At 33.8% G+C, this 13,965-nt stretch overlaps 1 protein-coding gene across 5 annotated transcripts in view; it reads right to left on the bottom strand.

Moving 5' to 3' along the window:
• Supt3h (SPT3 homolog, SAGA and STAGA complex component) overlaps positions 1-13,965 on the bottom strand; it is a 468,296-nt gene that overhangs the window by 171,391 nt on the left and 282,940 nt on the right. The gene's annotated exons all lie outside the window — the stretch shown is intronic.

The following is a 13,965-nucleotide window of genomic DNA, read 5'->3' as shown; positions in this document are numbered from 1 at the left end:
CATCTCAGAGTTAACTTCTATTGAATATTTTTTCCCCTTGTTATGAGTCATGTTTTCCTTATACTTCATATTTTAAGTAATCTGGGACTTCATCTGAGATATTGGGACTGTCATAAGAAGTCTAGACATTACATTTCTTTAAAGAATGATGACTTTTGGGGCTGGTTGGTAGAGTGCTTGCATGCACAAGGCCACGGGTTCAATCCCCAGTAGCAAAAAAAAAAAAAGACTTTTTTCTTTTTCTTTATGTTGAAAAAACTGTATATTTACATATCTGTTTATATGATCCCAATTTTGTTAGCAATGTCCAAAGCACCAGAATCATCAGGCAGTCAAATTTATACCTTCTTCTTTCCATTAGGCCTGATCAGGGCATTGACCTTGGCCACATCAATGTCCCAGAGCTTCTTTACAGTCTGTTTAAAATGGTGTTTGTTGTGCTTGAGCCCCACTATGAACACTAGTGTGGTGTTGTCTTCAATCTTCACGGTTGACTCAATAGTGGAAGAAACTTGATGATAGTCTAATGGTCAAAGTTGTTTCTTCCAGGGAAGTTCTTCCAAGGATATTTGGGCTACCTCTATTGCTGCATGTCTTAGGCCACCGGAAGTTAGGTGACAAGTGGATCTTATCTTCTTTTTTGTGGCTATGGAAGCCTTTTAACACTACCTTCTAAGCATTCAAAATTTTTGCTTTGTCTTCAGCTTTGGGAAGGACAGGAGCTTCCTTCTTTGCTTTCAGTGCCATCTTGATGAAAAGGCAAATTTTTTCTTTTTAAATAGGGAGTTAATTAGAATGAACTCAAACTACATCATCTCTCTCCACAGTTGAAATGGACCTCTGAGAGCTGGGAAAGGGTTCTTAAAAAATAAATTTTTAAATATATGTATGACTACAATGTATTTATGACATCTTCACATTGAACTGATAATCTGGCTAAGAATAGAATTCTAGGTTAACATCATTTCCCCTCAGAACCTTGAAGACTCTTTGTAACTGTTTTCTAGCTTAACATGTTCCTAATGAGAAGTCACATGTATTTTGACTCCTAAGCCATTATACAACTTTCTCCTTCTTCACAGAAACTTTTACTGCTGCCCTCTTTATACTTCAGATTCTGAAATTTCATGAGGCGTGCCTTGGTAAGGGTCTTCCTCATATATTTTGCTGGGTACTCACAGGGATACTACAATCTGCATACTCTTGTCCTTTACATCTGGAAATTTTTCTTTGATTTTCGTGAAAATTTCCTTCTTTCTGTTTTATGGGTTCTTCCTGGAATGTCTATGAATTGAATATTGGTGGACTTGTCCCTGGGATCTGATACTATGATCTTTTTTTATTAAACCTCTCAAGACAGTAAAACTTTTCTGTTTTACCAAAATGGAAAAGGAATTGTTGGATATATAGTTTGGATAGGACACTAGTATAAAATATTGCCTTTTCTTTCTATAAATCTTCCTATTTTTAGTTCATCCAAAACTTTAGAGGTACCTTTAATCCTGAATTTTCCCATGTTCCAAAGGCTTTATTTTTCTCAGGTCTGTTATTTCTATCTACCTTAACCTACCAGAATTTTTGACAATCCTCATTTTCTGTGCCTTTGTGGGTTTATGCCTTTATAGATGATTGTGCTGTTTTTTACTGGGGTGTTGAGAGTTTTGATAAAAGCACATGTTCCACCCAAGTTTAATCAAAAGGTTAAACTCCATTTTTAATTCTAACATTTATTGAATGTAATACCCTATCTTTCAGATATTCTACATATTATCTCATTCAACACTCAAGACATATTTATGAGAGATGTCCAGACATACAAAACTGTTATATTTAGTAATAAAATTTCAACATCCAGGCATTCATGTTTCTCTCCAAGATTATTTCTTATTCAGAATAAAGGAAAATGTGATCACCAAATTAAACCTGATGTTGCATTGAAAAAAATTTATGCATAAAAATATAAACAGATGTCTCCCAAGTTACAAAGTTCAACTTAGCAATTTTTTTTTTTCAAATTTATAATGGTGTGAAAACACTACTCTTTCAGTAGAAATGGTACCATGATTGCAGTATGCAGGTCTGATGTGCTCCGGTGATACTCAGCTAGCCGTGGCATCATGAGGGAAACAACTGATATACTGCCATGTATTGTGTTGCTCTGAGGTACATTAAGCATATTACATGCATTTCTGACTTGGGATGTTTTCCTCTGATGATAAGCTTAACAGGAGGTGACCCCTAATAAGGTGAAACGCATCTGTATTTACCTATAAAAATCTCTTCCATTGCTGGCAAATGAATGGTTCAAAAACAAAATACTGGGTCAAAACATGTAAGCCAGTGGCTTTATACACACATATAGCCTAACAACTAAGAACAAAGCAAGTGTTTGGCAAGGTGCTGTGGTGCACATCTGTCATCCCAGGTATCTGGGAGGCTGAGGCAGGAGTATCACAAGTTCAAAGCCAGCCTCAGCAAAAGTAAGGTACTAAGTAACCCAGTGAGACCCTGCCTCTAAATAAAATACAAAATACGGCTGGCGATGGGGCTCAGTGGTGGAGTACTCCTGAGTTCAATCCCTGGTTCCCACCCCTCAAAAAAAGCAAGTGTTTGAAAGGAAATATAGTCACAAGTAAATGAAATAAACATGCAGAACACTATAAATGTAAGATATTTGACCTGGTATTTTCCTATCATATGACGCTTTATTTTTTTCTTGGTATCTGGTCTTTCACTGTCTTTAACATTTGAAACGTAAACAAGTATATAAATTGCTATAAGTGGTGTATAATTTCAGAAGTTTTGCTTCTTACTCTTATTTTTAGAATAGTAAGTCAAATCATTAACATTTTAAAAATATAAGGTTGTAATTATCAATATCTCAGGGCTCAAAGAATTCTTATAAAGACATATATGTAAATATATTTATTTTCAAAAGAATTACCAAACCACAATCAATGTGATCCTACAAGGCTTTAACAAATGTCCAAAAAACAATGATTCTGTATTTGTCTGAAGATAGCAACTTCGACATGAAACTAATTCTTTGGTTACTCATTTAAATGTGAAATTAGGAAAGCAAGTATTAACATTTGAATACTTTCTTTTAACCTACTTTGCATAAAAGCCATTCATAAGCAACTTTGCAGTTTAAATGAATCTATATTTTAAAAGTAAGCAAAGGGGTATTTTAGAAATGTTTAAAAGTTAATATAAAAGTATTGAACCAGATTTTAGTTTAAATAATATAGAATAACTGTACTTATTATACTAAAACTTATACACCACTCTCTACTAAAACTAGATTATAGTTGGAAGTACAATATTGTTAATTACATAAATACTGTTTAAAATGTTAACTACTATTTAACTATTGACAGTAAAATACAATCTACTTAAGTATCTAAATTAAGATACAAAAAAATTGCTGAAAGATGGAAGCTTATCTTGAATCTGTACTACATAATTTAGAGCTATCTTTTATAACTCAGTAACTAGACAATTATATATAATTTTTAATTTTAATTTTTTTTAAATTTTGAGACAGGGACTCACTAAGTTGTTTAGGATCTCACTAAAAAGTTCTATATTTTTAAAGTCCTAAGATACACATTTCACTTGCATTTCCTAAATTTTATAAACATAAAAACTTTTGGTAGCTTACAAAATGTGTGCTTTCCTTGTCTACATGTAATATGCCTCTATGCCTCCTCTTTCTCTGTATACTTCTTGATGCATCTGCACCCCTCCTCCTCATTCCCTTCTGTTCACATTTCTAAAAAGGTACCCTAGGAAAAAGTTATAGCTATTTCTTATTTCTTCAAAAGCCAAAAATATAACAGATAAAAAACAATGTTTATTGCTATATTTCCAGAACTCTTCCTTATTCTTCATAAGATAGCTTGAATTCATTTCACCCTAGAACATGTAGGAATAAACATAGGTCTTGAATTAAATCCCCATGTTGAGATCAGGGCACTAAAAGCATCAAATTACACCAGACCACACACAGACCAATATAATGATTGGGATCTTTACCAAATGGAAAGAAGGTAATGCCAAAGAATAATTAGAGGGATTGAGAAAATTGATTTCTAATATTATCTGTATTACTACTACACTTGTTTTGGCAAATACAACTTTATGATTATGTTTTTTTCATAAGAAAATATATGCAGAAAGCCAATTTTAGACTTTTAGAATTGCAATTTCTGATGCTAGGTGTGAAGCAGGAAGAAGAGAAATGCTGTGATACTCAGTGAAGGTGTGGCTTTCTTGGTCACTACAGGATCCTGGAGTGTTTCAGAGCACTTAAGATTACTATACCTCCATTTTATGGTCTAACTTAGTGAACAATCTCCATGCAAGGTTAATAAGATTTAAAAACCATTACCTTAAAGACAGTTTCTACCTGGGCCTGGTGGTGCACACCTGTAATCCCAGCAACTCCAGAAGCTGAGGCAGGAGGATCACAAGTTCAAAGTCAGACTCAGCAAAATCGAGGTGCTAAGCAACTCAGTGAGATCCTATCTCTAAATAAAATACAAAATAGGGCTGGGGATGTGACTAAGTGGTCGAGTGTCCCTGAGTTCAATCCCTGATACCACCCCCCGCCCTAAATTTTCTATAACATCTTGTTTTTTTTTCTTTTCATAACATTTTTAAATGCTTATGACTTGATGCTTAAGTGAGATAATGTCTTTCAGCATGTAGAAAGCCTCAAATATAATTTACATTTATTGAGAAAAGACAAATTAAAATTTTGGGTACTCATAAAAAAGTTTGTAGCTTTTAGTATTCATAAAAACTGACAACCATTACCAGACATTTATTTAGCATTAATGCATTCCCATAAACAAAGTTAGGATTTAAATAATTTCTGTGGATAAATGTGTTATATTTCCCCCACCCACTGCGATTCCCCTTAGGGCCTCATGAATGGTAGACAAGTGGTCTACCACTGAACTATACCCACAGCCCTTTCTAATTTTCTTTTCCTTTCTTTTTTTGAAACAGGGTCTTACCAAGTTGTTCAAGTTGGCTTCCACCTTGCAATCCTCCTGTCTCAGCCTCCTGAGTAGCTGGGATTATAGGTGTGTATCACCATAATGCCTGTACAATAGTTTCTAATGTGTGTGTGTGTGTGTGTGTGTATACACACACACATATACATATATACTTGTATTGATATATATACACACATATATGAAAATATATATTTATAAGATAAATATGGAGACACGTGTGTGTGCGCGCGTGCGCACAAGTATATATAACTAAAATCACTTTCTTCAAAGATGTAAGGTAACTCTCACCTAAACTTAAATGGAAAAATTATTTGGCTTCTTTTGATAAAGAATTAATTGTTTCTCTAATAATTTCTCATGTAAAAATCACTGTGATATTAATTAAATACAACGCATCCATTAGTATTCATACAATTTCACAGCAATAGCTTTAAACAAAAAAGCTGATCTTTCTCATTTTCAAGTTCTTCAAGTGGTAAGTAAAGAGAGATAAATACCAAATGAGCTCCAAAGAGCCTTTCTGCTTTTGTTATCTGATCCTAGTATTTAACCCTGGTGGAGTTTATTTTTGGTTTCATAATTAAGTGTTGGCGTCAATGAGAGAAGAAATAAATAAGAATCACAAAAAGCAATAGTGCAACCTGGTAAAATGCATATGGGAATCAATTTTCAAACCAGTGGAAATAACAACCAACCCAATTAACTGTATGAGTATGGAAGGCAGTTATGAGGTTGGGCTCTTATTTAGTATTAATGATTTATTTTACCACAATGGTTAACACAGTACACAAATCAGCAGGTGATATAGGCAATTATTTCTGTATCCTTCCTAATAGTTTCAGATGTATTTGAAAGCCAAAAACAGTTGCAAAATGGGATTATAGCACTGTAATCACTAACAAAGTATCTATTTCCTATCTGCCCTGTGTTTTATCATATGGTGAATAGAGATAATTTGTATATACTTCCCCCTTAGTCTGTCTGAGAAAGTAGCCCTTATTCAAATGTTTTATCTAAAGATTGCTTGCATAGGAAAAGTAATATATGTTGTATACAGTATTTATCAAATTAGATGTGTATATGTAAAACAAAATGAAAAATCAGGTAGGTTTCCCGTGCCCAGATGTCAGTCCAATATTCCACTACCATGTTATTAAGAAGGGCTCAATAAGATGATAAGTTTACATCATATTACACTCAGATCACTGTAAAGATCAAATAAATAATGTTGTGTAGATAAAAACAAACTATATAAACATAAGATATTGCTTAGGAAGGGTGCATTTCTGGTTAGGGGGAAGGTGAAACAGCAGCGTATTTGGGAAAGGCCAAGAGATTTCATTGAGAATGTGGTAGGCTGGGAAAATGTTTAGCTTTGGTTACTAAAACCAAAATTGGGATACTGCATTAGATTCATTCACATCAGGATACAATTATCCAACAATAATTACATAGTCATATTCTGAGAAAGTAAATAACATAAAAAGATAGAAACTTATAGCCTTCAAAAATATAAGTGAAATGTCCCCATATCTCTGAGGATTTCTCTAACTGAAGTACAGACCTATCACATTCCCTTTTCATTGGGCTGCCTAGGTACCTGGTGTAACTTCAGCCAGTTTACCAGTATCACTTCTGTTTTGTAATAATCTCTTAAAGAAGGTTTCCCTTCCAGGATGAAAACTCTCCATTAAGGTATATTTCTAGAACGAAGTAAAGTGGTATTTAAGTAATTTGTCAAAAGCCAAGAAAAACTAACAGTTGTATGGCAGATACAGGGAACAGGCACAGAACTACAGTGGGAAGGCTAAGGACTGCTGAGTAATATTCTGTGCTCTGAGAGAATGTGATCAATAACTTAACGCAATAGAGAGTGTATTTACTAACCAAAGCAAAGAAACAAAGAGATCCAGAAGAAATACCAATTATATTGCAGAGATATTAAAAACAAGTGAAGGGGCTGGGGATGTGGCTCAAGTGGTAGCACGCTCGCCTGGCGTGCGTGCGGCCTGGGTTCGATCCTCAGCACCACGTACAAACAAAGATATTGTGTCCGCCGAAAAACTAAAAAAAATAAATAAATATTAAAAAAAAAAAAAAAAAAAAAAAAAAACAAGTGAGGAAAAAAGGCAGAGAGAAATGGTAATACCTAACACACAATAACACATAACAATATAATAATAATAACACCTAATAGTGATCTAGCATTTCCTTTTCTTGATTTTCAACATAGTGATATTACAGAGGGGCAAATCTGGTAGTTACTCAAGCTGAGCCTGAAACAAATTAAAATTCAAAATAGATCTTGATTATTATTAAAATTAAATTTTAAATAAGCCAATAGGACATACTCTAGAGGATCTTTCTCAATTTCATTCCAAAAATACCCTAAATAATGTATCTCCTATGCCCATAACAACACAAATTTGGTTATTTTAATCCTCACTTTGGCACTTGCATAAAAGTACACAAGGTTTCCTTGAATGATTTTTAAATTCTCATTCCAGTTACTTTCAGTTGGAATATATTAGAATAAATGCAATCATCAGGTCCCTAGATGAGGGTAAAGACTCTTCTGTGAATCTATTCTGTTTCACAATAAGAATATGACTAATATAGGCTCATTTTTTTTGCTAGGCTTCACAGTTACTTATGAAGGAGGTTGAGACATTCTATGTATTTGCAGTAAAATACACACAAGAATTTACCTGGGCTGGAATCTAAAGAGTAAGTCTTCCAGTATAATCTCAAGTGAAAAGAAAGAGGCATTGAGAGGGTCAGAATCCGATAAGCTAAGTCAGAGAGGAACTCCTGCCCATGTGTTCCTCCACAGTTTCTCCTAAATTCACTCTTTTCTATCTACAAATTGGATTTAGTTTTCATTTATTGTCTCCCTGGCTAATAGAAATAACACTTTTTCTCTATATTCTCTAATAAATTTGGTTTTGGTACAGAACACTTTGATCAAATCTCAGAACCACCAGCATGGCAATCAAATAGGACTTGGGAACACTGAAGTAGGAGACTGCTAGGGTTTGAATCTTTGTGTTTCCCCCAAATTCATGTTTAAGTCCTAACCCCCAAGGCATTAGGATATAGGACCTTAGGGAGGTGATGAAGTTACGAGGGTGGAGCCCTCGACCCTTTCACCATGTGAGGTCAGAGTGAGAAGATTAAGTGTGAACCAGGAAGTTAAGCCTTCCCCAGACAATGAATTTGCCAGCATCTTGATCTTGGATTTCCAGACTAAAGAAAGTGAAAAATACATTGCTACTGCCTTTAAGTGAATTTTAAAACATTTTGTTATAGTAGTCCAAATGGGCAATGCTAGAATCACAAATTAGAAATTGCCTTGCTTTGGCTATTTGTAAGATATGGAGACAAGTAAGTTTGCCTGATTGAATCTTACTGCCCTTGACAAAAAAGGTGACGATAACTTATAAACAAATAAAAAATTCATTTTTGAGAAAAAAGTCAATAGATTATCCACTTTGCCAATTTCATGTTCATCTGCCATAATTAAACAACTGTTAACGTTAGTATGAATGAAGTTACCATGTGTACTTCTACATTGTCTTGGTTTACCCACAGGGTTCTTTGGAATGCAATATTTTAACCTGAAATGTTATATTCCTAGACTTTATTTTCCACTTCAACAAATATCTTCCATAAATATTTAGTCCCTTGGGGCAGGGTTGTAGCTCAGTGGAAGAGCACTTGCCTGGCATGTGTGAGGCACTGGGTTCGATTCTCAGTACCACATACAAATAAATAAAGGTCCATCAACAATTAAAAAAAAATTTAAAAAATGTTCAGTCCCTTAATGAGGCGCTCATGATCTATTAAAGTTAAAAATTTGTCACGAGTTTAGAATTTCTAATTTAACAACAATTCTAGCATTTTATAATATTTTAAAAATTACTTCAGAAAACTTAATATTAAATTTACACATTTGTTCTTTGTTATTAAGGATCTCATATATGTTAAAAATACATGTGAGAACTGTTAGATTTATATGTCACTTCATCTTTTCCATCCTCAGTATGTTCACATTTTAGGTATTCTTGAAATTTTCAAAAATTAAATCCACATATTTGACAAAATACTGAGTAGAGTTGTCTATACCATGCTAGCAGAGATATCTGTGGGGAACGGAATTCTATAGTACCTTAAATGAAATGATAAAATTTTACTTGGTAAGTTCTCCCTGTGTCAGGTCCTCTTTCTCTTGGCTGCATCCATACTCATTTTTTAATTTCCTTTTCATTGACTTTAAATCTTTTATTTCTGTTTCTTCACCTTAAAACTGATGGTTGGTATTGGAAGCTGAAGTATCTTCCAATTATTGTTTTTTTTGGGGGGGTGATGGCTAAAATGAAATATAGAAGCATGGGGAGTAAAAGATCAATTATTTTTAATTTAACACTGATCTCTGGTTTGTTCATTTGATATACAGTTATGGAACACCTAATAGATAAGTCATGAGGGTGGGAACTAGAAATTACACTAATCAGAAGCAAAGCAAAGGAAACAAGCAAACAACAACAGAAACAAACAAGAATAAAAATTAAAGCATAGTCCTTAATCTAACAGACCTTATGGATGGATTATTTTCTAGTTAAGATGTATAATAAATGTCAGCAGGTCTTATGACAACTATAAAATTTTATTCTGAAATATACAAGTTCAATGAGGCTATGCTGAAAATGTTGAACAGTGTATTAAGATAAAACCTTTGCAAAAGTTGTATAAGGAAGTCAAGCCAAATTTTAAGGTTATTAATTTTGAGAGTTCCAATAACACTCTATAGATTATATAAAATGTCTATAGAAAATATCCATAGTCATCTGGAGTTAATGTTTGAATACTAGCCATGATTAATTTCCAGCCTAAAGGCATATCAGATTGTATCTCCTAGTCTTTAATCAGGATTTGGAGAAAAACTCAGTTTTCAGAATATATCTGGCTGAACTTAAACTAATGTATGTGTGTCTAAGTCATCTTGGAGGATCATTAATATTTATTTGAATACATGTTTATCAGTAGGAGCTTGGAGAAAAACAGAAAGCAGAGTTTAACTGGGTAATTGCAGAAGAGTTTAACACAGGAACTATTTTAAAATCTGCAGTAGTTTAGGGAAACTACCATGTATGGTACCTACATGCCACTCATCTAATACAACCCACCTTCAACTAAGAGCAAGAAATCCTTTCTAAACCTAGGCTTAGAAAAGCAGGGGGATATAGAAGTTGCCCAAACCTGGAAGCTTAGAGAAGTTCACCTGACAGGGATACAACCAACCCTGATTTTATATTAATGCCACTCAGGACCTAATGGCCACACTCAGCTAAAAGGCCAAGGGCAAGAGAGATCTAAAGAGATGAACCACTCAGGATACAGGAGTATTTAGGGCAAAGTGAGGATGAAGGGATAAATTGAGGATATCCAATATCATGATGTCTTTAGACTTAACAAGGATAAACTTGCCAGGACCATTTTACCCCTCAAATGCTTAAAGTGGAATGCTCTTTGTCACCTTCTAAAAATATTTCTCTTCAGAAAATTTTAAAATAGAAATGGGTGGAAAGTGTACTCTGCCAAATAAATAATGTGGTCCACTGATGAACACTGTAATTCTAGATTCCACAACTTAAGAAAGGGCAGCATCAGTAATTAGATCAACAAGAATAAACTAGTACTTGTTGAGTATACTATGAAATCTCTCACTGATTCACATATTTCTGAAAAATTATTCTTCTAATCCTTGAAAAAAAAACTTAAAGGTGAGGTGATATTAGTATTTTACAGAATTTTTTTCAGATAAACATTTTACATACAAGGGAACAGTAAATCACAACATTAAAATAAGAAGAGAGGATTTGAACAAGTCTGTCAGACAATTATTCCTTGTTTCCACCTAATTCCACAGCTAGTAGATAGCTAATTTTCTAATATTTAATGGTTTCTTCATGTAAACTATATCTAAATATGTGAAATAATGTGCCCAATCAACATTCACCATTATTGGACTTAGGCAAAATTAGCAGGTTTTAATAAAATTTTTATGAAGATTTAAAACTCTGATAAAATTCCATGAATATTCCAGTTCAAATGTTTTGTTTTTAAAAATAGGTAAATAACTTTTCATATGGTCTGTAACAGATCTATTATTAAAATACACAGCAATTCTTTAAGACATTCTTTTAGAAGTCTTAGTATGCTTTTAAGATTTATGAAATTCAATTTTTTCAGTTGGTATATCAGATCTAATACTGGTTGTATGACCTTGGGAGCTAGGTAATTACCTTCAATTTCCCTATTTTTAATATGGATTAAATGGCACTGTTATTTCAGAATTGGGTACAGGTATTATATTGTACATGCAAAGAGGCTGGCATAGTTTTTTATATCAGATTCTCAAAAGACATTAATTTTCGTTGCATCTTTACTATTTTCTGTCCAAAAGGTGATATGCAGAATTAATATGAAAAAAATACTATCCCACAGTCTGATTAGAATCCAGCTCTCTGCTTCCTTACTAGGTAGAGATAGATGTGGGAGGGAGAATTTTTAACACCTAACTTGATTTCAGTGCCATTTATGTACAGACTTCGGTGTCCAACCTCCGTCAATATTTATTCCATGGATTTTGTTTCATTTGTTGAGTTAAAGTTCTGCCCCAGTTGCAAGTTATGAAGTAGAAATGAAAAACTCCCCCAAACTGTATTAACTTCTATGATATTGCCAAGTGGTAAGTATTTATTACAGATTCACAAATAACCATGGGTAGAAAGTTCACTTGGCACTTTTTAAAAAAATATTTTTTAGTTATACATGGACACAACATCTTTATTTTGTTTATTTTTATGTGAGGCTGAGGATCAAACTGAGGGCCTCACACGTGGCAGACAAGTGCTCTACCACTGAGCCACAACCCCAGCCCCACTTAGCACTTTTATTTGCTTTTCTGAAGCACTCAGTCCTACTATATAGTATATTGTTATTAAGACAAGAAATGTAAAAGTAAAAAAGAAAATTAGAGGATTGATATGGATTCATCATTCAAAACAGAAGTTTTCGAAGAGGGAGAAAAAAATGATTAAAGAAAAAATTCGAAAAATATTCCAGAAATAAAAATATAATATTCCAGATAATTCTACTAAATGCTAGACATGTTGGATGAAAAAAGACCATCCCAAGTCATATTCACTTATCCATTCATGAGTATTTTTTGAGAAGTGGGAATAATAATTTTTTGAGAAGTGGGATACAACATTGAACAAAATATATAAATATTTATATTGTCATGGAGCTTATATTTTAATGGTGAAAAGACAAATAATAAATTAACAAGTTATGATAACTTCTATGCTAAAATAAGAACTAAGAAAGGATAAAGTATGCTGGGGGGGGGGGTGCGCTGGGATTGTGGATCAGAAGGCTGAGCGCTTGCCCAGCACCGGCGGCACCTGGGTGCGATCCTCAGCACCACATAAATATAAAGGCATTGTGTTGTGTCCATTTACACCTAAAAAATAAATATTAAAAAAATATTTTTTAAAAAAAGTATGCTGGGGATAGATGTTGTAGGTTATTTTACACAGTTAAACAACTTTTCATATCAGATCAGAGCAGTACTCACTATTAAAGTAACATCTGGACAGAAACCAGAGGAAATAAAAGGGTGAATCACACAGATATCTGGGACAATACTCCATACAGGGGGAATAGGAAGTACAAAGGTCCTGAGGGAAGACTGTGCTTGAACATGCCGGAAGAAAGAAGGGAAGCTAACATGGCCACAGCATACTGAAAGATGGGAGAGTGCTTGGGGGATGAAATCAGAGAAGTATCCAAGGTGGAGGAGAGGAGCATGTCATGTAAAACATTTCAGACATATTATAAAACTTCAGAACTCCAAGGACAAACAATACTGAAAATTTACAGAGATAAAGGAAAAACAGATCACTTGTAAATGTTAAATAATTAGAATATCATCTTAACAACCCTGAACACTACTAGCAAATAATGGAGAAATGTCTTAAAAATTCTGAGGTTAAATAATTTCTAATCCAAAAGTTTTCACACTGCTAAAATCTATCAACATTGAGCAAGGTAATTTAAGACATGCAAATTATATACAAATACACCAATCACAGTCTCTTTTTACAAGGCTAACAGAGAATGTGATCCAGCAAAATAAGGGAATAAACCAAGAAAATGGATGCCCTTTCATTGGTTTACTCTTTTGTAGGAAGTTGTGTGGGACATAAGGGGTCCAATGGGAAATAAAAGGAAGTTTCCATGATGTGACTGTGGATCCCAGGATGAGCAACTTCTAAAGCAAGCAGACAGAAAGATCTGGGAAAGATATTCCCAAAACTCGTCATTGTGAGAAATGACGTTTTTATATTGATAGAAGGTCCACATTTGTTGAGAGCTGGATATGAATTATTGGTAGATACAAAGAAAACTAAACATAGGAATAAGATAATTATTTAGGAAAATAATAGAAGATGCCATCAAAAGCCTACCAACCAAGAAAAGCCCAAGACCAGACAGACTCACCATTGAGTTCTATAAAATCTACAAAGAATTAATATCAATACTCCCCAAATTATTCCATGAAATAGAAAAGGAAGGAACCCTTCCAAACTCATTGTCCAAAGCTAGTATCATCCTGATACCAAAACCAGGCAAACACACATCAAGGAAAGAAAATTTCAGACCAATATCCCTGATGAACACTGATGCAAAAATTCTCAATAAAATTCTGGCAACTCACATATAAAAACATATTAAAAAACAGTGCATCATGATCAAGTGGGGTTCATTCCAGGAATGCAGGGTTGGTTCAACATATGGAAATCAATAAATATAATTCATCACATCAATAGACTTAAAGAATCATATGATTATATCAATTGATGCAGAGAAA

Source organism: Marmota monax, unplaced genomic scaffold, assembly GCF_021218885.2.
Source record: "Marmota monax isolate L192 unplaced genomic scaffold, Marmota_monax_Labrador192_F-V1.1 WCK01_AAM20220418_F8-fsc00187, whole genome shotgun sequence".
NCBI lineage: Eukaryota > Metazoa > Chordata > Mammalia > Rodentia > Sciuridae > Marmota > Marmota monax.
Note: the sequence above shows the minus strand (reverse complement) of the source record. Positions and strands in the feature narration are given on the sequence as shown.